Source organism: Corvus cornix, chromosome 1 (assembly GCF_000738735.6).
Source record: "Corvus cornix cornix isolate S_Up_H32 chromosome 1, ASM73873v5, whole genome shotgun sequence".
Lineage (NCBI taxonomy): Eukaryota > Metazoa > Chordata > Aves > Passeriformes > Corvidae > Corvus > Corvus cornix.
The window spans coordinates 56,569,397-56,595,190 of NC_046332.1; the positions used below are offsets into that span (position 1 = coordinate 56,569,397).

Sequence of the window (25,794 nt, forward strand, 5' to 3'; positions counted from 1 at the left end):
CTCATTAAAATCTGTCGCATGCCCTTTCCCGAGGCCCATTTGGGGCATTTTCATATGAGCAGTGCAGTGCTTTGGGGGGAGGCACAAGCCTGCCCGCATCGAAGCGGGAGCTCTGCAAATGTCTTGAAGTCATTTGGCTTCAAGAAGCACAGGGCTGAGCTTTACCCACCAAGCCAGCTGAAATCATGATCCTCCTCTCACAGGCAAAAGCTGCCTCTCTTAAGGAACAACAAAAGATCATAAATACAGCCTCGAGGTTAATACTTGGTTTTGTTTACAGTGACATAGGAATTATTTTATGTTCTGTACATATGTGACGCACCTGCTAAGCATGAGGATTCTTACTAAGGTAGAAACTTGAGACATATGAGTAAGGCAGTGGATTACTCATAGGGAAAATCAGAGTTTAGAAATTCTTTGTGACATCTGCCATGCATTGTTTTTCAAAGAAGTCTGAAAACTTTGAATTAACTTTGGTACTTTAACTACAGTTTCTAGGGAGCTGCAATAAAGCTTGTGCTCTAATACCTTTTAAAGTGAGCAAGTGGAAAAAATCAGTTGGAGCAGAGGATTGCAGCAGCATGAGAAATGTCGCCTGTGACATTTAAGCTCAATTTAATCTGCTGTGACACTAGTAACATTTGTTGGTGACTTAGGGGAGAGGATGTTTGCAGTGGTGGGTGGGATCACAGATGTCATCTGATTTTAAGGCTAGTGCCTTGGATGAGCCATCTTTTCATGATGCTGACAGGGAGTTTTTTTACTGAAGCACAGAAATCCTGGTAACGCACAGTGTGTCATTTGTGTGCCCTAGTCCAGTGTGGCAGATGCAGTATGTATTTTCCATTACTGCTCAGCAACATGTGAAAATCTTGTTCAGGGAAACTCCTTCACACATGCAGTGGTAACTAGATCTCCTGGTTGTTCAATTCTTTATCCATGACCTATTTCTATGATACATGTCAGTGAAAACTAGACAGAGGACACCAAACAAATTTTCTCATTAATACTTGCCAGAGTATCTGTCCTATAAGAAACACAATTAAACCCATTCCTAATCCCTGAGCTATGCATTCTGCAGGGCTGGTGTGATTTCAGCTGATAACATAAATGGATTTTAATGAAATTCACATGTAGCTGAGGCATGGCTTTCTGCTTTATAAACAAAGAGACACCAGCTCTCTTGGGGGGTAGTATTTTAGGGAGATGTTTGGTGTTTCTTCCCCAATATATTGTTTCTATATTGCTTTTTAACATATCCTTCTGCCTTACAGTTCTGCAACTTTGCAGTAGATGTGGGCTTCACTCTCAACCCTGACATTTTCATTTTTTAAAGCTAAGACTCAGCAGCATTTGGTTTTGTCCTAGGTCTTAAAGAAAAAGAAGGAAAATGAAACCTAAACCAAATCCAGGATGATGTCTGATAAATTCTTTGTAATGTATTATTTCGAATAGAAGAGTCAGATGTCATCATGTGAGATTATTTTTATTAAACTCTGACAGCTTTACATGTAAGGGAAGAATTAAATTTCATTCTGCTAGACTTGTCCTGTGCCATTTCATTTAGCAAGCTAGCAAAAACAAGTATATATGGTTGGCTTACACATGCACACATTTTGATGACTGCATTATGTCATTTATTTGCTATGCTGCTTTTGGTAAAATGTGTATTTGTTGTACTGCTTTTGATATTTTGATTGGGTTTGATATTTTGTTAACAAGAGAAAATGGAAAGAGTGGGTAAAGCTCTTAGTTCTGTTTGGGAACTGATGTGCTGTCTCAATTTTGAGCTGCTCTGGGGGAATTAATTGGTGTCTGCTGGAACTGAGCCCAAAAGTATCTTTGAAATTACACCAGTACATTACCTGTTCTTTGCTAGCTGGAGTCCCAGCAGGACTTGGCATGGTGTGTCCGTCTGGCTGTGCCTCAGACACCACTGCTGTGGGAATCTCCTCAGTGCCTCTCCTGAGAGTATCCCTGTAGCATTACCCTGTAGCCTCCAGTTAGTCTAGAGAAGACAGAAAGGGAGTAGGAATCTGATGTAGGTATCTTCTGAGAAGAAACAAACATTTTTTCACATCTCTTTCACTTCTGTCTACATCTCTTTTGGGGTCCACCATAAGGACAATAAAGGTGACTTTTCAGAGTCTTTTTTCAAGAAAGTGAACCCAGTGCAGGCACTCTATGGCAGTATGTCCTTAGTGGAGGGCCATTTTCCAAGCTAAAGGAAACAAGTATAAACATTAAAAGCCAAGCATGACTTAAACCAAACCAAAACAAAAAACACCTGCAAAACCCAGGAGACTGCCAGATTGCAAAAATTCCTTATCTTTTGAGTCCATGCTCATGAGCCAGCCAATTATGTTGAAGAGTATAGAGCCCAGAAACTTCTTAATAATAATAACCATGGTCTTTTGACTACTGGAATAGATAGCAGCATCACAGATTTACCAAATGGTCAAGTATCAAACTGGTTTAATGCCTTGATAAGGAAAGGCTGGAACCTCTATTCCATACTTCAAAAACAGAGTTGAAATTAATGTGTAAAACTGTAACTATGTTAACAAGGGCCCCAAACTGTGTTAACAAGTGCCATATGGTCCCAGGGAGGCACATTAAGACCCTGCGGTGCAAGGGCTGGCAGAGTAGGACCTTTCCTATGTATTTAGAAATCTGTTAAATTTTAATGCAATTTTTTTGAATTGATAAAAAGGAGATGGATAATTACTTCAGAAAAAGCCATTTATTGTCATGCCTGGGCAGCACAGGAGGTCCATGCTAAAGATTCAGGTTTGCAGGATTGCAGCTCCTGCAGGCCAGGCCCATCCAGGGTGGTCACTGCATGCTTGGAGCCAGGACCATGCCACTGTGCTACAGCTGTTGTAAGGGCTTTTAAAAATCACACTCAGCAAGCTCTGCTCCCCACTGCCATCTCCTCTCCCAGACAAAACCCTGTGAGCTTGGGCACAGATAATAAATACGTCATTCATTGAGACATTCAAAGCAGGACTTGGCCATTACGCAGCTGATTGCATCGAGACTGAATGGGAATGCAGACATGGATCCTGCTGACAGGCTTGAATTACACAAGGTAAGACTCAGCAAAGCCTGGATCCTTGTGGTTTTAGTCACTGGTTCTCCCCAAAATGCTGAGAGCAGGTGTGTAATTGAAGGCACATGATCTAGTATAGTGAGTACAGAGGTCCTGTTCTCCAGAAATTACTTGTGTCTGGGGAGGAAAAACAGCAAAGAGCTTCATTCCCCTCCTTACTGACACAGCAGAGTGTGGGCAGGACACAAAGTAAATGTGAGACAATTGGAAGGAGCAAACCACCACCCCTGCCCAAGACTGTTCCAGTCTGCATGAACAGTTGCACTTCCCTCTTCAGCACATTCCAGGGCAGAGGCTGGTGCAAGACACATGATGGCAGGGACTGAGCTAACCCAAACATCTCTCCTGTCTCTGCTGGTCGCTTTCAGTCAGGTTCCATCTGTGCTTCCCCACACACACCTCACCAGAGCTGAGGAGCTGCCCACAAATCCCCAGCTCTACCTGTGGTCTTGCATCCTCTAGGAATCCAGTCACAATTCCAAATGTCTCTGCAAGGTTGTTCTGGATAAAGAAGGTGATAAAGCTTTATCCCCTTTGCAGGAGCTTGTATTTTTGGTAAGAATCCTTTTCTTTTAGTATCCTTTTTTTTTTTTTTTTGTCCCTCTCTTCTCTATCCCTCATTCCTGCCTAAGCTGAAAGAAGCCACATTATATCTGAGTTCTACTCTGCAGAGCATGGATTTGAAATTAGCAGAATGAGTTAGTCCATTCCTAGTTTATTAAAAACTGTTTTTCGGGGACTGATAAGGAAACCAATTAAAAGCCATGAAGTCTATTTTCATAATAATGCTAAATGGGGCACTTCATAAATTGAAGATTCACCATGCAAAGAAAAAGTGATATATTGTAGTTTAATAAAATGAGTCCAGAATTCTTTAAAGAGTAGGGTAGTAACTTTTTTCCCACTTGTTTTGAAATCTGTCCTTAATTCTTGCTCCTTATTTAAACAAACTTCCTGCACACAGCCAGGAGCCAGTGCAACAGCTGTTCTGCGGACTGAAAGCGATGGGATATTTGCTTGAAGACATGGCAGAAGAGGGTCAATTGTATGCAGTGAACAAATAATTTATTAGGTTGACCTCATTCCTTCTTTGTCATTTATCTGTGAACAGATCATAATTTCAGCAGTGCTGTTTGTTTTTCAGAGTTTGACACATGGAAACATAAATAAACAAATGTGACTGCTGAATTTCTCATGAACTTTATTCCCTGATACAACTAGATATTCAAACATATTGGTTTTGCTCTTTTAGTTCGATATGTGGTACTGGTTTCAGTCTTCTAGCTGAATAGGAGTTACTGACCTCTGGGATAAATTAATGTGCAAAAATCAAAATGTATTTTCTATAAGACTTCTGCAGAATCATTTTAGAATTCCAGGCACAGAATTATTTTTTAAAGATCTGGGGAATCAGACTGGAAAGAAATTAGCAAAATAAAAAAAAGTCAAAACAAGTTTATTTCCCCACTTTAGACAAGTGTGTGAAGAAAGTTAGTTATTTTGGCAATTTTTATTAGGGATTTAGCCATCTTAGTCAGCAGATATGATCACTGCTTTACAGCAGTTTTAAAGTTAAAAACAAGAGGGTTTTATTGATACTGTCGGTAAACAGTGTTATAATTTTCACTCATATCTAAATGCTGTGTGCATATTAAGTACCTCTTTTCGTAGCAATAAACATGGTTTAGTAAAATTTATATGTTGATGTACATGGAAGTAAATCAGCAGAAGATTAGGTGAACTGAAATGTGTGAACTTTTCTAGCTGAAGGAACTGAATTATTGAAATCCAAAACTAGTTACCTGCTTCATTAAGAGCTATGAGTACAGACGATTTCTATGAAAAAAAATGATGGGAAGCAATTGGCTAGAGAGTGATTGCAGGAGATAGTGTTGGTGCTAATTGGCTTGTTCAGGATGTACACAAAATCAGATTTGCCAATCGTATGTGCTTTTTGTAAATGATAATATTATGACAATTAAAGGATAAATCACTTTTCCATGATGTTGCTATATTAACTTAAAGTGATCATCTGGGTTTAATTCAGATCTGAGAAGAAACAATTTATTTTAAAATGTTACCTTTCAAGTCTTATTTCTTCGTGTGCGCTCTGAGTGATTTTGTCTGCTATGTATTGACGGTTCTCATGCTCAGACTGCTGATCCTAAGGGTGTTCATATAAACAGATGTTCCTCATATCCTGTCTGGGTTATTTTTTTCCCCTTCTTTATAGAAGTCATAATTCTACTGTATGTAGTGCTGTAGACATTTTCATGGTAGAAAGCCACAGTGTCTTTCATAAATGCCGTTTCCCATGAGAGACCAAAAAGCGTGCGGATCCCGTGGTGATGGATGTTCACTGGAGGCAGCCTGGGCTGCAATAGGAGGAAACAGATACATGAGACACCAAGGCAGTGTCTTACGTGGGAAGGACATAGTTAACCTTAGGGGGAAACAGCCTAAAATGTAAAAGCAAACTTACTAAGAGATATTTTACCCAGTAGGTTGGAGAGAAAACTGATATTCTCTTCTGTAAAGGTCTTTTTCTTTTTTCAAAACCTGCGCTTCAGCTATTTCACTTTCAATTTGCTGAATTTCCTCTGCACATAGAGCAATTATTTCTCTCATGTCTGCATGACAGACCAGGAGGGCTTAGCTAAAAGGGAGGTTTCTACTTAGCTTCAGACCCTGAGGGTCTGCTGTGCAGGCTAGCACTGAGAAGCTCAGGCGGTTAGCTGGGGGAAAAAGGGGTCTGAAAACTCCAAATCAAGAGATCACTCATACTGAACAAGAATCACAGAACTTTCTCCTTGGAAGTGGGCTGAGAATTTGATGGATTTTTGGAGAACTTTTTTCTTTACTCTTGTAGCAGGTGGAGGAGTGATAGATTTTGTTTTAATCCAGCCCTCTAGGTTTAGAGAAAATGAATTATGTTGAACTGGCTACAGAAAAAAAAAGCCTGAGTTAGCTACAAATAGACAAAATGCTTCTCACAGTTTGTAAAAATTACAGTGAAAAATGAGCTGCAACATGGAGACAGCATGACTTCTGTTTATAAATATTTGTATTTCATGCTGAGAATTCCTTCAGCTGAGTAGATGCCTTTAAAAATATCTGAAGTAGAAAATCTGACTCCAAAAAAAGTTAATTTAATGGATTAAATGTACCATAATTAAATTCCTCTTGATACAGGACAGAGTGGAGTTGCCCATTGGCCAGCTGTTCAAGCAGTGTCGATGTCGTTCCGGAGCCTGGTGCCCTCTGAACCCGTGCTCACAAGTTGACAGTGTATTTTGCAAACTGCTCATTAACACTTGCCTTTGTCACCCCAGATCGGTGAGCCATACAGGGAACTAAACTGACTGCAAGATGAACAAGTGTTTTTACAAGCCTATTTATTTCAGTAATTCAGGTTCTCAAACATCAGGGGAAAAAAACAAAAAGTATTAAGATTGTATCATTTTTCTGAACTATTGACCAAACTGCATGTTCTGATGTTCAGTAGTATGTTTTCACCCACTTTCCATTCATTTCCTCTTTTTCCTTCATCCTTCTCCCCTTTGTATGCCAAGCCCCCTGCCAGGCTCCTTCCCCCTTCTCCTCCCAGCTTGTATCCATTTTGCACATTCTCCTTCCAATGTTCTTCACCTAAACATTAATTATTTTCTCAAGCTCTGTTAGTAGGATCTTACAGAAACTAAGCAGTATAGATTATAATATATCCAGTGCTTTACACTGTATGTCAAAAATGGTTGCAGATAGTGGTTAAAATCATTTGCCTTCCATATCTTACCTCCTCTGGAATAGATGGCAGTGGTTTAATTGGCTTTGATGAGGAGATGCCTCATTATTTCCTTGTTTTCAAATACGGCGAGGGGTCACAGCAGGAGGCATCTTCCAGAAAGGTTTGGATTCCAGCCCCAGCCCTGAGCGCACACCTGGGGGTTTCAATAGGACATGAAAGAGAAGGTTCAGCTACTCAGAAATCCTCTCTAGAAATAGTGATGAGGGAGCTGTGGGGTGCTCTGCTGTGTTAAAAGATGCTACTTTAATGTGGAAAATGCAATGAGAGAGGAACCGATCTTTCTGAAAAACTGTGCTTGCAGGTGCCGAGCACCTGAGAACATGATGCTGAGTAGTGAATTGTTTCATCAATATTTTGACAGAGATGAAGCCTCCATGGAAAGTATAGATTAGAGGTAGCTTTGTGCCTCTCTGGTTTATTTTGAAGGCTTTCCAGTCATTCTAACAATCTCACCATCTCCTGGAGTCTCTCAGTGTGCACTGTCAACCTTTGTGCTTTAGCAAGATCAAGCCATTGAGGCCATTGGTGATCAGTTGTGTTGGCAGCTCTCAGTGCAAGGGAAACCTGATGAGGATCCTTTGCAGCTGCCTCAAGGCAAAGTGAGTTCAGGACCCACAAGGAGCATTATCTACAGCTGAGCATTGAAGTATTTGTCTCTGTTCAGGAGTTTGTCTTAACACTCTTGAATTGTATCTTCAGCCTGAACTAGAAACATCTACCATGCTGAATAGAAGACCCTTGATTGTGCTGAGTATCTTATCTATGTTTGTTTTCTTCAAAAATGTTTTGTTAGCAGAGTCACTTTTCAGAGCTGAGCAACACCAGACAAGGAAGCCGGTGTGCACTTTGCTGAAGGAGTGGTGATCCTTGCTTATACTTCTTAGACCTAGAGGGTCCTGTGGTCACTGACAAATATGTGTAACCCCCTTCTGCAATGGGCAGGCATGGTTAATCCTGTTCTTGAGTGAAGAACCAAAAAAATTGCAAATTCCAAGAGGCCTTTCAAGGCATAGTCGTTCCACGACACTGTTTTGTGTGTACTGTAATCTGGCTCACCCTTTGAATTGATGTGTTTGGACTGGCATTCCAAAGCTGAAGGAACAACTGGGACCTTCCAGAGACAAGAAAATTATGTAGATTCATAAAATATTTAGTTTACAATTAACACATGAAAACACATTGTGTATTCCTATTACTTGAGACAAGCAAGATGTAATGTAGAAGAAACAAATCTCTGACAGGAGTACACCTTTTTTTTAAATTTTGGATTTTCACTTCAGAAGACACTTTTCCTTTAAGGTTACAATACAAATTTTATTTTTTGGTATATCTTGGTGTTCAATCAGTGTTTTCCTTTTTGACATGCTTTGCCTGTTACACTCCCCCAATAATGCCACAATATTTGTCTTCTGAAGCTTGTTCCCAACCTATGAAAAAAATGTATGTCTTTGTGTATGTAATGGATCTGAACTCTCTTTTAATCCGTGTTACTTCTTAAACATAGAGAAGACAACAGAGGAGATGGAGATGGAGATGGAAAACGTGGTGCCAATGAGATCCCTCCTCACTAGGCACTATGCCTGTAGGTGACCCTCTCCATCCTGATCCTGCCTCTGAGAAGATGGTGCCAGCATAGGGACTGGACCTGACCAGGAAAAGGACACAAGTTCACTCCAGCTCTGGTGAGGAAGAGGAGGTCAGGGACACATTCCCACAGCTTTCAGTGAGAAGAAAAATTATCATTGTGTGTCAGCTTCTCCACTTCTGGTTACTATGTAGTTGCAGCTGCCTCATCCCAAGTCTATTAGGTATTTTCACATTTTTTTGACACCTCTAAAGTGAAAAATTACTTTTCTCTTTTCTCCATTTTAGAGAAAAATTCAGAAAACACCCTGCACAAAAAAATGTACAAAATTACATTCGTCTGCATAATTTTCAGTGATCTGCAGATTTGTGTCCCACAGTGGCTGTTAAAGCCTGCATTCAAAACATTTCTCCAGAGAACACTCTCAGGTTGTGATATGGTTAAATGCTAACCAAAAATTAAGAACATTTTGAATATTTGCTTGAGAAATTTAATTATGTCATGATTTGAAATTTGTAGGCTTCAGTATCCGTAAGAATGCTACTTAATTTCCTGGAAATGCTATTAGACTTATGCTACAATCAGCTGGAATATTTTATTCATAATCATGTGGCACTCAGTGCCTATAATTAACAATTGTGTGTCAATTTGTCAAGCACCATAAAAGACAAATGGGAAGACGAACTGTACTCTCACTTTTGCTTTTTCAGCAAATATTTTTCATTATAAATCCCATTTTCCAGAGGACTTCTTGAGATTACTTTGGTATTTTAGTCATTTAAAAACAAACAGTAGCTGGTTTGCAATTACATGCATTCCTGACTGGAAACTCCAGTATTGCAGTTTATCTTATTGTTTGTCAATAACAGAGAGAAATGTTCCTTCTGTAGGCTGGAGGAAATATCTGGCAGGTAACTAAATTGTCCTTTTCTGTTTTGGGTAGATGCTGATCTGGTGTGCTGCTTCTGCTCCTGGTCGGTCACACATGGCATTACAAGGTGCTCAACTCCTCAGAAAATCAGGGCCTACTCCCTTTATCTTTCTTTTCCCCTTTTTTCTTTCATTTCTCAATTCATTCCCAGTGATGGTAACTATGTAAGTGAGGGTAGGACATGATCATCTTATTAATTTCTGAGCACCTTGACTGTAAATCACCATCAGGCATCTGAAGTGCGATAACTAAAATGAACAAACAAAATCTATCGAGAGTTCCAGCACCAGTTGCACACTCCCTGGTAGTGGCTGTCATCACACCACTTTTCTTCAGAAGGTAAAAAAAATTCCAGTTCTGTGCAGTCAGAAGTCAAACTTCAACAGAGGCAAGTATTGATAGGGGTAAGGCATTTATTCTAATACACTTCATTAGACAGTCTTATGTAAGTGTAATTCATAGAATGTATGGAGACTCTACAGACCTCTGGATTTCTATCCTGCCTGCTGAATCTGCCCATCACAATACATATCTGTGATTTCTGTGGGGAACAGGTTTGAAAGCAGAGTTTAGCAATTTTCTGTATTCATTTTGTATACACATCATTTTTTTTTTTTTCTCAGAAATCCCAGTACAGAAATGCTGGTTTAGAAACAGGGGTTAATTTTTCCATATTTATAGTAGATAATACTCCTATAGGACCTATGCACATAATAAATGTAAACAAACAAACAAACCCCCCTGAAAATGGTGAAAATTTAGCAGTTTGTGCATTTTCTAGCATTGTGAGGTTTTGGTTTTCTGGGGCATTTTTTTTCAATTTGTTTTTCTTACCTACTAGTGCTCATTGGTTATCCCATAAAACTTCCAGTCACAGCCGTTGCTGGTCACCAGGCACAGTGCCAGGAGATGGAGAGACTGACAGTTCTGCTTCCACAGACAAGACTAATATCATGCTAATGATATAATGCTGGTGACCCTCTGTGACTATTTTTTATGCCTATAGAACAAATAAAATATGGAAGAACCTATTTTAGCGGGGGGGGAAAAGGTGGAAATTCTTTTGGCTACTCAAGTGCATTGAAAGTGCGGTTTAAGTCATACCAACTGAATTTAAATCTTAGCAATGGAAGACCAAGGGATTTATGTGGGTAACCTGGGATTTGTGTCTTTATTACATTTAAGTTTTATGTATGACCTGTAGTCACTTGCTGAACCAGAAAGCAAATGTAACAGACGGGGCAGGAGGATGTGAGCAAATTATTCTTGACTGTGAAATGGTGCACCTGAACCCTGCTTTGAAAGAACCACTTGCTGGGCACGGAGTAGCCATGATTGCAAGGCTCTCTCTGAACATGGGAGCCTTTTGAATATGCTGTTACATAAATGCCACATATTAGCTCATTCTGTGGTTTCTTTTCTCACTAGGAACTGTACTAAAACTTCTAAGAGATTTATGAAACGGGTATTAGAAATATTTTTTCTAAATGGGATTAAGTCCAAGATTCAGTCTTTAAAGTTCCCTTACATTCCTTAAACAACCACAGTCCATTTCCCATGTGTCTATACCCACATTTATTTTCTTAACACTCTTCTTTAAAATTATTGGTGAAAACTTGACTTTTTTTATTGATCTCTCTTTTTTTTTATCGTTCTGGTGTACTTCTCATTCTATTTCAAATGTCTTTGACTTATCTACTCTCTCTGTGCTTTTCACATAGAATTTAAATGCTCTGACAACAAAGCACTGAAGTAAGAGCATATATTTTGATGTGATGATATTCCCCAGTGCATTTGCCCCACCATTCACAATAAAGCCTTATTCCTTGCTGGATGACTCATATCAGGAAGCAACTTTTTGTAATGGATATGTTTTGTGTAAATATTCAATGCCACCTCTGTATTAAAGAGATCAGTTGATTATGACAGAGCACTGACCTATATCTTTCAATAGGCAACTGTAGTACTACAGTTGAGATTTAAACAATATTGTCTTGAAAACCTCATTTGGAGCATCCCCCACTCCCACTGTAATCCCATGTCTCTTTTTATGCTTCTGGTGATGGATCCATGTATTTGAGGTGGTTCTTAGGAGAACTGTGCACTTATAGATCCTGAAGATGAACTTCAGAGTCTTCTAGTTTAAACACAGGCCAGGGTGGTAGCCGTGAAGTGCTATAAACATCTGGCAGCAGGGCAGGTGGCCGCATAGTGGTTTCATTCCACCTCAGTGTAAGTGGACTTCATAATGTAAACTACAAATAGCACTTTTCAAAACTGTCTGAGACGATGAGGTTTTTCCCCTGTATTTAGAAAACACTGGCTTTCTCTTTGCCCAAGATTTAGGAAAGGACTTTGAAAACTAGGTCTTAGCATCTTCTTTCAGAAGCGAGATGAAAGAATGGATTTGGGCTACAGGGCTTGAACCCTCTCTTGGCACATGGAATTCAGGAACATATAGTCTCTTGACAGAGGCATTCCATTCCTAGCCTAAATATATTCACGAACAACCTTTATCCATTTGTTTTGTGACACCATTACCTTTTATCTTGAATAGCTCTTTATTAATAATTAATAGAGTATTAATTAATATTTAATAGAGAGCAAACACATCCTCCCTTACCTTTCCCCTTAGCTGTTTCACTTCATTTTGCTAGACTAAACAATCTAAGCTCCTCGAATCTCCCTTGAAGAAAGAAAAAGCTCTCTCCAAACTGATTTTTGCAGACTTTTCTACACCTGGTGTATTTTCATTTTATGATGATGATGGCCAAACTCCAGCTTTCAAAATGCATGTGGCTCATAAGCTCTTACAATGTGTCTCTTTTGCTGGTTATTCAGTGTTAGTGCTGCTGCTCAAAAGGCAAGAGAGGTGTATTGCCAGCACTACAAGGTAAAAAAATGGAATAAATAGGTACAGGATCAATGTACAATGCTCTGGTACACGTGATGCTTCTAGTATGGAGAGGCTTTCGGCTCTTCTGCATATTCCACTGTGCAAGAACTCTGGACCAAGGATTCAGGAGCAAGGTAGGACATGGTATTTCACTGGGGAGATGTGCACACGTGGGGAGGCTGATAAGGTGGAAGCAACATTTTTAGAGAGGTGCAGGGCACAAAAAGTGAAGTGAGGAGGATGCATCCTTTGGGCTCCAACCATTTTGCAATGGGTTTAGGGACCATTGCTCAGATGAAATGTTAATGTAGGTGGTCTGAGGCTCAGCTGTCATGTTAGCTTTATCACCCTAGGATGTGTCTCTGTGGCAGGCTTCAGTAACACCTGAGCTGTGTGAACACACCAGCCATGGCGCTGGGGGGCTGCTTTAGCGTGATATTCCACCTGGGCTGATTAGCCCTTCTCACATAGCCAGGCTGCTCCCAGTGTCAAGGCTGGCAGCTGTGGTCAGCCTGACTTTGGATATCACAGCCAGGCATTGTAGGCTTAGACGATTGGCATATAAACAGCAGAAAAATCTCCCAGAGTCTGGAGTGTTTGTCAGGTACGTAAATATTTCAGATTATTTTTCCCTAAATTATCCCTATGGGGATCGTTTATGCAGCAGTTTTATAACTAGTTTTTGCATAAAATATAGACCTGGTACTCAGGTTATCTTTTATGTAGTCAAACATTTTATTGTTTGCATGCTAATCTAAACTCTTCATCACTGAATGCCTTCAGCAGCCGTAGTCTGGTTTTCCTATGGTGCTTTGCTTTGGAAAAGAAAATGAATGTGTCTGCTTTTCTTAATCATCAATTCAGTCTCCTGTTTCTTTGTTATAATTCTTTTGATATGAACAAAACTCCAAATCCATTTTTTGTGAAATTTAAAAAGCTAGTATATTTAAGAATGCCTATGTGCTAACAATGAACCCTCTGCAGCTGGATGCTTTGTAAAAGCTGGGGCAATGTCTGTGTTGAAAGGGTTCTTTCAGTTTTCATGCTTTACTCTTGATTGTGCCTGAGATATCATTTCCAGCCATGAAATAAGTACAGGATTTGTTTTTCCAAAGTGACACAGTGAACAGTTCAGACCTTTAGTTTACTTTCTTCAGGAGCCTCTTTTTAATGTCTCATAGAAAAGTATAACCCTGGTGGAGGAGCCTGGATGACAAAGGGAGCCTGAGTAACAGGATTTCCAGTTCGCCAGAGTATGTTGGGGTGTACCAAAGTTTAGGATGTAAGTCTGTCTCACTGCAAAGTTCATGAAGTCATGGCAATGAAGAATATCACTCCTGTATAAGGCACACCCATTCCATAATATGAGGGCTGAAACAAACCTCTAAGTGCTTAACACAGAGCTCTCATTTTATCTGCATCTATATATGTGCTGTATGTATAGCGGAGCACATTCCTGGGACTTTGTCAGCCCAGATTTCCAAACTTTCAATTGCAACCTGCTTGCATTTGATTACAGCTCCCAAACTAACCTGTGCTTAATTTACCACCATTTGAAGCTTTCATGCCATCCAGATTAGGAATGGCCAGCTGCTTCTTGACCAGTGAGCAGTGAGATCCTTGCACCCACAGACCTCAGCTCTTGCCTTGAGGTGAAAAGCAGTTAGGTCACTGATACAGGGTCACTGCAAGCATTGTTTGGACCCAAACTATTTCTTTTCACTGAGTCAGTTGTAGGAGGGTTGCTGAAGATAAAATAATGGTAATTTCCATATGCAGGCTACAATGAGCAGGGCAAGTGCCCTCCCATGCAGAGGCTCTGCCCAAGGAATACTTCAGGGAGTAAGGAATGGACTTCACTGTGGCAAAAGATACCTTTGGGGTCAGAAACCTCTGCCACAGCCACATTCATAGTCCAGTAGTAATCCAAATCTCCACTTCTGATTTGGGTTTTTTCCATCTTTTCCTTTTTTTTTCTTCCTGCAAAGATTAAGTTCAAGATAAAAAAAAAAATAAAATTGAAGTCTCTGCTGTAGAATGATACCTGGAACAATAATTGGATCAAATGAATAATGTGCATTTTTACTCATAGTCTGAAGTGTCCTAGTTTGTGTGATGGATTAATCACCATTTCCTTGTGAATTATGTCATCACCTTCAAAATGATATCTTAGTTTCCACAGAGTGGCTGAAGCCATAGACAGCTGCCTTATTAACTGCTTGTTCGTAACGGCTCTATTAAGCTGGAGTTTTAGTTAGTGGTAATGGTTAAAGAAGGTGGGGAAAAAATTCCCAGAAGGTCCCAGTTTACATGAAATAACCACTTTCATCAAGATGCAGTCGTCAATTTTTAATTGTGTATTGCTGGTTCGTGTATGCGGCTTGTTGAATAAAGTAATCATGGTCACAGTTAATCAGGACATGCCAGATTCCCCCTCAAAACCAGGGAAGCTCAGTGCTGGCAGACACAGATCTTATTTCAACTGTATCCTGTATTTAAAGAAAAAACAGCTGTGAGCAATAGTTACTAGCATTAGTGACCCTCAGCCAACATATGCAGCATTTTGGGCTCCATTATAAATAGGAAAAAATCACAGTTCACAAAATGTAGGGGATCTAATTTTTTTTTATAATAACTCATCCATTTGTCATATTTTTTTTAAGATGTAAATTAGCACATTGCAAAACTGGATAATTTTAGATTAGGATAATTATAATGTGGATTTCAAGAAGCGGGGGAAAAACAGGACTTTTGCAAACTGTTTCCAAATGCGCCTTTGACAGGAGACAGGAATAGGGAAATACCCAAACACTCAAATGAGAGAGGAAGGAAGGAAGTAAGGAAGGAAGGAAGGAAATGGTGTAAATACTATTAAATGTTTGCTTTTGTAAAAGTATTTGGTTGTGCTCTCTGAGGTACAATTAACATCGTCCAAACCGCAAAAAGTGCAATTCTGTAAGACAGACTCAAAGATCACTACAATCAAATCCCCCAGCCTGCTGAGAGTGTTCAGCCTACCATAATTTAGAGTTTGTCATTAATAACTGACGTGCTTTGCTGACATATTTCTTTTTCCATCATGTATTTGAAATTTTAATCAAATTGGTCTTAGCATGCTAAAGCCACGATCATTTGCTAGGAAATTTCATTGTGCAGGAATAAATACATTGAGAAATAATAATTCTGAATGCTGAGAGTCAACTTTAGACTTTCTGTTACATTCACAGTTTTTCATCATCTTTGTGTAGGACTGTGACATGTAAACTCTTTTCCCAGCACAAATTTGGGTTATAAATCTAAGTCTCCAATATCATGTTCCAGAGTAAATAAAAATAAATCAAATTTGTTGAGTCAGCTTTTCTTTTTTTTTTTTCAGTTCAGAATCAACTTCTGATTTTTGATTTATTAGATTATTCCCATTGACTAGTGACTGAAAGGCTAATGCAGGAACAGTCAAACTGGGTCAGGTCAAAAGTTGGTCTAACACAATACTCGGTCTTCAGCTCTGAAATTAAAACCTAAGAAAGAGTACAGGAGGACAGGAAGGTATAGGTATTTCCAAAAAATACTTTGTGTTGCTGCACTTCATTGCTCAAAGACTAGCTGAGCCAGAGGTGATAGCCCTTGACAGGTCATCATTCCTATGAATTGGTCCAGTCAGCTTTTCAGAGCATGTAAACTTCTAGCATTTAGAGCTTCCCATGGCAAGGACTTGCACACAATTTAATGATGTGCTATATGAACGACCACATCTTTTTGCTGGTTCTGTAGCATTCTAGTTTCATATGATATGCCCCTGTTCTCCTCCGTATCTTCAGACAGGATGAACAGATTCCTTTCCACCTTCTCCATTCCTCTGATGATTCTGTGAATGTCTGCCACATCCTATCCTTAGTCACTGCTTTCCCAGGCTGAAAATAACTCTGTGTAGTTATTTTCACCTGGAAGCTGCTCTATGCCATTGAGTGTACTTGCCATCCTCCTATTGGTCTATGAAATTTTTCCACATCTTTTTTGGGTAAAGAAACCAGGAGATAAGGCTGAAACTTTTGCAGTAAGACAAAGATATTTCTGTTTGTTTTCCTTTCCTTTCCTACTAATTTGATTTATTGTTCAGTTTAACCCCAGACAGCAGCTAGGCACTACGCAGCTGCTCACTCACTTTCCCCTGGTGGGATTGGAAAGAGAATTGTAAGAGTAAAGTAGGAAACCTCACAGGTTGACTGTAACAGGTAAAGTCAAAGCCACACACAAAAGCAAAGCAGAAAAAGGATTTCATTCACCACTTCCCATGGGCAGACAGGTGTTCAATCATCTCCAGGAAAGCAGGGCTCTGTCATGCCTAATGGTGAATTGGGAAAACAAACTCCATGACTCAGAACGTCCTCCTACTTACTCCTTCTTCCCCCAGATTTATATACTGAGCATGATGCCATTTGATCTGGAATATCCCTTTGGCCAATTCTGGTCAACTGTCCGAGCTGTGTCCCCTCCCAGCTCCTTGTGCACCCCCAGCCCTCTCTCTGCTAGGGTGGGGTGAGAGGCAGAAAGGGCCCTGACTTGGTGTCAGCACTGCCCAGCTGTAACAAACACATCCCTGTGTTACCAACACTGTTTTGGTCACAAATCCAAAACACAACCCCATACCAGCTACTGTGAAGAAAATTAACTCTATCCCAGTGAAACTCAGCACGTTTACTTTCATGAGCACTGAGCTGAGCTGTTTGAAGGGCTGACTGTTGTGACTGAAACCTCATTTGTGCCTGATAATAGCCTACCACAGACTTCATCGCCCTGTGTACAAAGTCATGATTGTTGGCTTTTTCCACATGTCCAGCACTCTCAAATTATGTGTTTTCTATTTTACCTGCTATTTAATTGCTTAGGTTCTGAGCTACAAAGAGTGCACCTGTATTGGTGGTGTAGGAACAGGAGGGTGTTTTTGGAGCAAATCTCCTGATTGTCTCTATTTGCCATGCATTTGTACACACAGGAAGAGGACTTTGATTTCCTTCAGATGTAATGAAACCAAAAGATAAGCTCCTGAAGTTCAGCTTGGGTGTCCTATCCTTGAACACTGAACCCATGGGAGTAGATTGGAATAAGCCCTAATTAAGTTAAAAAAAAAAATAGCGAAAAAATTTATGAAATGTGGATCATGTGTGGTCTTCAGCAGCAACTATTTCACTGTACACATCTGCTCCTGTTGATCCTTGGTTCTTCCTAGTTTTAACATGGCTTCAAGTCTTACTGCAGTACTTCACCACTTGCCCTTATCTTTACCTTCCAGAGTAAATTAGTGTCATCTATGGGTTGTTAAAAAATGGCAAATATTATGCAGGTTGGGTTCAAGATATTAGACCAATATCATTGAGTGGGGATATGTTTTTCCTCTAGATCTTCTTATATGGACCATTTTTTGCCAGCTCTTTTCTACTGCTATGCCTGATCCTTTAAGATTTTCATAGGAACTAATTAAAAAATAATTAAAAAAAAACTTGGCTGTTTCCTGTAGTTGTTCTCTGAACTTTAATACTCAGAATGAAGATTCCACTGTCTGCTTTATACTATTATTTTTCAATGAAAGAGAAGTTGCCAAAAGTAAGGGAGGGAAATACATGAGTTTGAGGGAATGGTAAATTCTTTAAAATTGACATAATTGATAACTGATCTTCAGCATTTGATTTCATGGGAAACGAAAACAGGGATTGGTCTTGAATGAATATGTTGTTGAAAGATGATGAACAAACTGGTGTGGTTTATATAAATTGTGCCACTAACCTTGTTACTAACAGCAGTGGCTATGATATAAAACCTTTTTAACTTGCAGGGTTATCACATTTTGCAGTGCTCTGTCTTTCTGTTTCAATGCGCAAAATTTCACTTATTGGCACATTTGATTGTGGGTCTGAAGGAACCAATTTTCTGCTCCTTTTGAGATGGAAACTCATCTTGCTGGACTTCTATTTATGACCTCTTGACAATGCTTATATTTTATTTAGGAAATTGTTTTCATTACTTCAGTTTGCTCAACCAAAAATCTCCAGGCACTTCATCCAACTTAGATACGCGAAGCAGGATAAATGCATAAATTGACAGAGTGCAGTGGTTTATGATTAATTTAACCTTCTGCTGTTTTGATGTCTAGTTTTTCCCATCTATCACATTTGGTATTGAAGTAGCCATGGTGGAGGAGTCAAAAAAGGCATATGAAGTATCCTAGTCATCCATCTATGAAACAGGGGTCTGAGAACTCCTTCCATGAAACTTCTGATTACTGTGAAGCCATAACTGGCCTCATAAATATAACAGGATCTGTGATGCAGTGCTCCTTGGTGTCTGCTCTCTTAAGTATGGTATGAAATCCACCTTGAGATTATAAGCAAACAGTCTCATCTGGAGAATTTTTCAGGCAGATATTTTTGAATACTTAAAAGAAAATAAACCTAGTATTGTTATTATACTGAGTAACAGCCTCCCCTTTGTCAAATGACAAACGTGCTTCACAACTGCAATCTTCTTTGCAGTTGTTCTGCTAAAACTGTTAATCAATTAAATCCTTATTGTTAGGCATATTTATGAAATATTTGTTTCATTCCTGAGCTACATGCCTTTTTTTTTAGTACAGTTACAGAATTAACATGCTTCTGTTGCATATTTATAAATCTTAAATATCGTTAACTTTGAATCACAGAATTAAGTGGTAACTCTGATTATTCTTTTATTGTGAGAATGGAATAGGCATCTGTTCATTGAGTTTACAAGATAACATCTGGTGCAGAGGGTGCCAAACAGCCAGCTATTCTGCAAACTGAGTGCCAGAAGATGACTTTTAAAGCAAAGTCTGTGCTGCAAAGACAATGCTGCAATGCTTGGACAGAATTCAGAGGATGTGTGCTGCACGGAGATCTCAGCCATGCTGTCAGCAGGCAGGAGAAATGCTCCCCTCACATCTCTTGCTGTACAAACAGGATTAGGCACCTGCTATTCTCTGTGCTGTTCTTGTAGGTATTAATAGAGTGGTTGAGACAGGACTACGCTGAGTCTCTGACTCCTTCAAGTGACTATCATTTCTACCCCACTACTAGGGTTATCAGTGAGAGAGACCTTGTCTGCTTACACCCTGCTTGCATGAGGGGTGGCCTTAGCTCAGTGTGCCTGGGGAAACCGAGTCTTTGTGTCTGCTGTGCTCCCCTCTCAGTTCACCACAGGGTGTGTGCTCTTTCTAGCAACTTGAAAGGATCTAAGTGTGTCCTGTCTGAACAGTTTTACAGCAACAAAGCAGCATCCATAATTTACACATATTTCTTTTATTAAAAAAGAACTTATGTAGCCAACTAACAAATCCATGTGATCTGCTGATGAACAGTTTTCTTATAGCTATGAGTATATCATGTAATGGAAACCATGCAAGAATTGAAGCAACAGTAAATCAAAAAGCAATTACATGCAATCAAACAACGAGCCAGTTAAAAGCCTACAGAAGTAGAAACAGTGTAAACACAGTCCATCCAGATGGTACAGTGCAGACCTGCTTTTAGCCATATCATGGCCCCATTAATATTAGTATGAACTTTAGTTTACTCTACCTTGTTTGTCTTCAGATTATTTGAAATAATCTCTTTTACTTAAAAATTTTTCTCTTTTTCCTGCTGTGTAATTTCTCTTTCTTTACCTAGTTCAGCTATTCAGAAAAAAAAAATATATTTTTGTTTCTTTTAATGATGTGAAGCAGAGTTCTTGAGTTTGTACTGCTTATTCTTCAAGCGCTCTTTTCTGGCCCAGAGAGGCTTTATGTAATTCATGTTGCCACAGTGTTGGAAAATATTATTGGGAAGGGAAAGGGAAGTTTCAGTTGTATCAGAGCATTAAAACATTGCTTTCATACTGCATCTTTGAAAAAATAATGCATTTCTAACAACGCTGCATGGAGTCTCAGCTGGAGGTGACTGTATAGCAGTATGTACCTCATGTTAGCTCTAAATTTAATCCGACTGTAGTCAACCAAAAGCAGATGCAGCATTAGTTGTATAAGCTGAATATAAAGGCAGTCACTTTGCCAAGACAATCTTTAACAAAACACTTCTTTCCGATTCAATTTTCAGATTGTTACGTTGTTCTAAGGGACTGATGGCAAGTGATCATGCTGTTTTGATGAGGTTTCTGATTGACATCAGATTTCATTAGTGGCATTAGTATTGAAGGGAAGGGTCACAGGTTGGTTATGGTTCGTGCTACCTGCCTGTCTCACTCGGCAACAACCAGGAAATGTCCAGTAATTTTCTGGTTTTATGCTTCTTTGAACATTTTAACATTTCAGATGAGTAAAGTGCAAGTCAATCATGTTTATGCATTAATAAAAGGCACATAAAGTGTTTCAGCTAGTCAGTTGAATGAAATTATTTCAGAAATGTGGTAATAACCTTAAGTGATGTTTTGAATACACTTCATATAAATTAGATCCATTAGATGGGAAAAAAGTTATGTTTTCTAGGAATCCGCTAATTGTGATGTTCACTAATTCCTGCAGCCACTCTGAGCAGATGCTGGTAGCTTTCATTCATTGTCCAAAGTTTTTCCCTGTTGTATATATGTATTGTATCCTTTTGTTGCAACTAGCCCACCTACTCCAATTTTCCCTTCCCAGGCAAGATCTCCATTGATTGAAAAAATATAATTTCAAAACCTCAAGGATTGTTCAGCTCCTTTCAGAGGATGATGGTTTAATTGCCTGCATGGATTTCTGACCGGAGCTCATCAGGTGCCCAGAGATGAGAGGCATCTTCTCCCACTGCTGTTCCTACTTGCTCCGTCTCCGTGTAGAGCGGTTTTCAGGCTTATAGGTGGTTGCAGGGATAAAACTGAACAAAGTAATTCTTTCTGCCCTTTTGGCATGCCTCTAATGGTAGAGAAGAGGAAAGAATGTATTACCCTGTCTTTTGTCATTTGCATCAAAATGACACGCTTTGAATGGTGGACCACGCACTCAGGCATTGCATCCATGGATGAAACAGGCAGAAGAAGGACTAAAGGGAAGGCGCTAGCTCAGAGGAAGAGCTGTTTAATTCTGCAGTGGATTTAGAGCTGCGTTTTTGTGGAAAATTAAGGGCATAATCAGTTCGAATAATGTAAACTAATCTTTATCTGTCATAGCAGTCTTCTTCCCCCAAATTAGGGTTAAAGCTCATCTATAGTAACTAATGCTATCATCTGTCATAAATATTTGGACTCTTGTTCTTCCTCAATAAATGATGATTGCATTAAGTAAATATTTAGCAATTAGATAGCATATCTATTTTGGCTTTCTTCTCCACTTGTGTCTTTGAGCACACCACAAAAAGATTCAAAACACTTTCTGGCTCTCCCATGCTTTCCACTTTTTTCTGTGTAAATATGCAGTTGAAATTTCCTGTTGTATATTTCTGAACTCAGCAGTGAAAAGGCAGTTTAAAATCCAGGCTATGCAGCTTAGGAAGGATAAAGGAAATGAGGAACAAAACCAGTCTGTAGTTCTAGTATAAATGTGGTTACACAGCAGAACAGGATAGTTGCACTTTGCAAGTCAGATTTTCTGCGCTTCTCCTATCAGCAGACCTATGGGAAAAGAAAAATAAAAATCTAATATGATCCTAATATGCTGGAATTTTAGATGGTCATTAAAGACTGCAGGGTCTGTTTTGAGAGGTGAGAAATGCTTTGGCTTTCATTGTTTATGTTCTTTGGTGCAGAACTCCTTGCAGAACTGAAGACACAAATAAAAACATTCTGTTTGTCATGTACATCTTTAGTGTGTCCATTATTGCAGGCAGAAAAACTTCCACATTCCTGCATTTTATAAGCTTCAGGCATATGTTGAATAAATATGTGCTTGAAAGCATAATACAGACGATCACAAATTTTTGTTTAAATGTAAAAAAATTATATTCCCTTTTTTCATCTCAAGGCAACAAAGCTTACATAAATAGTCATTGTTTTATTTAAATCTAGACTAGCAGCAGCTCCGACCTATTTTAGCCTCTATCCTTAGCAATATATCTTGTTCTCCAAAAGGTATTTTCTCTCTCCAGTGAGAACTCTTTTTGTTCCTAAACAAAGCCCTGAAAAGGTCACATTGGAAATTTGAGTTCCAGGTGATTCAAATGTAAGCCTAAGTTAAAAATGATGTGTCTGCAGCTTGCCAAGTGCTATTAGAATCTACAGTGTTAGTTTAGATTCAAGTCGAATACAGCAGTATCCATTGGGAAATTTATGCTTTCCTGAGAAGCATGTATGGATTTTTTATTTCTGTATACCTTTCCAATAAATATTATGATAGCAAGATTCTGTTTCCCATGAATTCTTTATTTAGGTTAAGTATTATGTGTGAACTCTGATTTCATGGTTTAGTCCTGATCAAAGTAGCTATTTTTTTTTTTTTTTTTAATCTGGTAGAGAATTATATTAAAACACTCAGCAAACTCACATGACAGTCCAAGTAAATCTGATTTGTAAAAACATGAGTCCAGTTATATAGTATGGAATAGAAAAGGAAATACTTGAAAATTTAAGGGAGGAAGAATTTTGGTTTTACTGTTTAGATCCACAGTTGAGAACTGGAGGCACAATAGTGAAGTTCATGGGTTGAGATAAGAAAAATTTACTGGAAACAGCAGTGAGATAAGAAAATGAACAGTAATAGCAACTATATTAATAACAAACGTGCACAAAAGAGAGAGTGATTTACATGCAAAATGCTCCTGCAGGCCCCAGCTGACAATGAAGAAAGGTGAATGGCTTCCCCCTCCTGCCACATTTCCTCCACTGAAACCCCTGCTCCTCTTCTGGGAAGCCAGAGAATCCCTTACTCCCACCCTGGCAATGATGTGAAATGGTACAGAACAACCTCCTGGCAATGGCCCCTCAGCCACACCCCTCTCTCTTTTTTGCAAGATTAAACTTAATGTTCCTTGTTGTGTTTCTGAAGTCTGGTGTGCACCTATTCATTCCTAAGAAAATTTGATCAGCATAGCTCTGTCTGCTCCTGTGGGATATATGGATGCCTAACTTCTCATAGGCTGTGGTTCATCCTGGTCTTTGCAACCTGATTGCCCATCCCTCAGTCTGACAGCCATCTGTTTCTGGATAGAGCGTAAGCTAACAGAGGACTGAAAAGCACATCCATACAAAAGTGTCTGACATCAATTGTGGGTTTGGGAGGCTTGGAGTTTTAGTCCAGACAGGCTTTGAGTGCAATGTCAGAGTTGCAGAAGGGATTCCTATGCCTGGTGCCGTCCATCTGAAAGTGCTGGCATTCAGAGCACGAATGAAATTCTTCTTGAGCATTTTTCACTCAAAACGAAAAACAAACATGTAAGTGTTAAAACTAATAGACAGAATAGAATGGAGAATGCTGTTGCCAAGCATCACTTAAAAGGCCATTCTTCTCCGAATAGTGTTGGTAAATACAGTGCTATTTGACTCAGGAGAGCTAATCCCAGAGTGTATTCAGAATGCTATCTTCAAATGCTAACAATAAAAATAAAGGGGTTTTTTTCCCATAATATTTTACTTGTGTTACCACTGCAGAGTCAACACTGCTAAACATGAGCTCTCTATTCCTTTTCACCTGTGAATAGAGTGGTTCTGAATGTTCTGTTTACAAACCCCAGATCATCCCCTGTGTTGTGTGCCAATGCAGTGGCCATTGCACAACCAAGGCAGGGTGAAGGATGAGGCTGGAATGGACACCAGTGGGCAAATTTGGCTCACACAGAGTCTGTTTACTATTAGAACCTCCAAAAGTTTTTCAACCAATCTACAAAATGCCAATTCGATGAACTGGAAATATTTCACCTAAAAGACATGGAGTTTGATCATCATTAGGAGTAGTGCTCCTCAGTCCAACTGAGAACACAATTCTGTCAGGAGCTGGGGCTATAGTGTCATAGTCTGCAGCAGGATTTCCACATTTCCTGGACAAGAAGTGAAGAATCAAGGGACTCAGACATGTGTCATACTTTTTGACTCCATTACAGAGATGTGGAGGCCAAGCAGAACCCACCTTGTTCCAAAGCTCTCCTGATAAGGTTAGTCTGAATCACATACATCCCAGGCAACTGAAGATTTCTAGGGGCAGGCAAGGATAGAGGATTCCATTTTCAAGATGCAGCTGCACAAATTCTGAATTGCCCAGGGTTGTTGTTCTAATCAAAACATGGTACATGCTACCACTAATACCAGAAGCATAAAAAGTTTTTAACCCAGCTTGCATTAACGGGGATGAGTAAAGGCTTCGTCAACAGGAAGAAATATAAATAGAAAAAGTAAAGAGACTTCTGAACTGAAGTCAGGTGGCAGGTAAAAACCAATTGCACTGGAATCTTCAAATAAAGACATTGAGCTATGCTTAATGGTGAAATATGATTTTGTTAATTGGGACTCCCTGTCAAAAGCCGTTGAAAAACTGCCTGACTGCTGAGAGAAAAGTTCATGTCCCTTGCCGCTAAGGTCACTTTGTAGCTGGAACATCCCTGTGGGCATCCTGAAACACAGCAGCACAGCCCCAGGCTTGAGCAACATCCATTGCAATGCACAGATCCACTCAGCTTTACTCCTCTGAAACCCCTGAAGAACTGCACAACTGTCAAGTTTTGGCCTTCCAGATTGTTCAGTAATATACAAGTGAGTGACTGAAACACATCTCACTCATCTCAGGGCAGCCTTCAGGTTTTTGGGGATGTATATATACTAGCTCTCTTGCTCTCTTGCAGAAACATTATACACCAGAACTAAAAAAAAAATCTCACTATCATTTTTATAGGGCAGCAGACCTAATGTCATCTATCCCCTATGGCTTCCGAGCATCAGATTTGACTGCTCATCTAAATACAAAGATGAGCTCTGCCATCTTATATTTATCTCTTCCCCAACCTGTGTTGCCCTTTTACTCTAAATGTCAAATCTTTCTTGAAAATACCTCTGTCATTATGTGGTGCTTCTTTTTCATAAGCTTTCCTGGCACCTTGAATTTTTGCAACATCTCAAACCTCTCTTAACAAATGGGTAAAAATGGCAACTGAAGAACATAATACAAAGTGGCTTTTCTCATGATTCAAAATATGCTGTAAGCTGGCTGGTATGACCTCAGAATCAAGGAGGAAGTTTGATAAGGTTTAAGACTGCTTGAGTAGTTTCTCTCAGAAATATGCCTGTCAGTCACAAATATATTGAAGTAGTGGAGCTGTTCCATTTACCTGTTACTATGTTACTGTATCAAAGAGAGACGTGAAGCGGTGCCCAGCTGCAGTGCTGACACAATTTAAGTAGCATTTCTAGCAGGGATTTACTGCTGGGAATCTACAAGCTCTAGTGTGTGTATGTGTATGTACATGCACAGACATGCAGAAGGCTGTCCTGTTTGCAGAGCAGGTGCAGTTCTTTTACCCTTGCTGGACATATGTGCCTTCTGTGGCCTCTTGGTTCAATT

General features: G+C 39.5%; 1 protein-coding gene across 10 annotated transcripts in view; it reads left to right on the forward strand.

The window, feature by feature from the left end:
• Nucleotides 1-25,794, forward strand: part of ENOX1 (ecto-NOX disulfide-thiol exchanger 1) — a 359,555-nt gene that overhangs the window by 140,326 nt on the left and 193,435 nt on the right. For 2 of the 10 annotated variants that reach the window (XM_019289588.2, XM_019289589.2), the window contains exon 1: nucleotides 12,086-12,463. The exons of the other annotated variants lie outside the window; for them this stretch is intronic. The gene's annotated coding sequence lies outside the window, so the exon portion shown is untranslated. Of the gene's footprint in view, nucleotides 1-12,085; nucleotides 12,464-25,794 lie in introns of those variants that run through there. 10 annotated transcript variants of the gene reach the window in all.